Source organism: Galeopterus variegatus, unplaced genomic scaffold (assembly GCF_000696425.1).
Source record: "Galeopterus variegatus unplaced genomic scaffold, G_variegatus-3.0.2 Scaffold10165, whole genome shotgun sequence".
Lineage (NCBI taxonomy): Eukaryota > Metazoa > Chordata > Mammalia > Dermoptera > Cynocephalidae > Galeopterus > Galeopterus variegatus.
Window position 1 is genome coordinate 42,218 of NW_007736276.1, and position 1,148 is coordinate 43,365.

Genomic DNA, 1,148 nt, shown 5'->3' on the forward strand with positions numbered 1-1,148 from the left:
AACTTGGAGGATACTCGAAGACTGCCCCGAGACTTACATTCAGGGCATTTCCCCCCTCCAAAACCAAGATGATACCTTTTTTATTTCTCCTGTTAACGTATGATCATTATAAATATATAATATTCATATGGGCCTCACATATTTCTTGATCCATTTTTATGTAGGTGCTTTAAAGTTTTTATAGCTGCTGTGAATGATATACAAGCGCCTTACTGTACTTTCTTCTTAGTTTCTCATAGTTTTGCATTTGATCACGTTTTTTTCTAGATAAGCAACATATCATCCATGAATAGTTTTGTTCTTTTCTTTCTTTTCAGTGTTTATTTTCCTTACTTCTTCTCCTGGTTGGGTTTCATTAGGTAAGCCCTGAAGCATGATAAGAGCAGATGTGCTGTCCAATTCCTAGGCAGGCGGCCGCTGTTCTGCCATCAAGTGTGCTATTCGCTGTTGTTCTGATATTTTCATTCACGACAAGGATGGTTTAACAAAAGCCGTCACTGTAAAATTTTGTCAAATGACTTCTCAATACTTGTTGATGTGATCCCTCTTTCTTCCTAAATCTATAAATGAAGTGGATCGCGGTAATAAAACTGTTAGTGTTCCTAATGTTAGAAAGTTTGAAATTCCTTAAAGAATGCACCTGGGTAATGTGCATTATATGTATAATACATGCTGATTTTAGTCTGCTCAGATCCTACAAATGACTCTTTTCAATTGATCGACTTTCTTTGTTCTCTCATAATTCTCTAATTCTTTGAAAAGTCTTCATCCTAGTACTAGTCTACTGGTATTTGCTGTTAAATTTTTAACGAGCATATGAATACTCCTGTTGTATTTCAGAGTCAATACAGTGAATTATTTTGATAAGAACCCCTTCTCGCTGCATCCTTCCTAAGAGGAGGCCATCAGTGGGCTGTAACTTTACCCCTCTTTCCCCACCTCCCAGCATGATGAAGTCATTCAGAGTTGCAGCTGGAGTCACACCATTGCTTTGCTATCATTGTTTACCTCTATGTGTTTTCTAATAATTCCTTCATATATTAATCTTTAAAAATTCAATATCAAGGGCTGGCCTGGTGGTGCACTAGATAGTGCGCCGCTTGGGAGCGCGGCGGCGCTCCCGCCCGAGGGTTCGGATCCCACATACA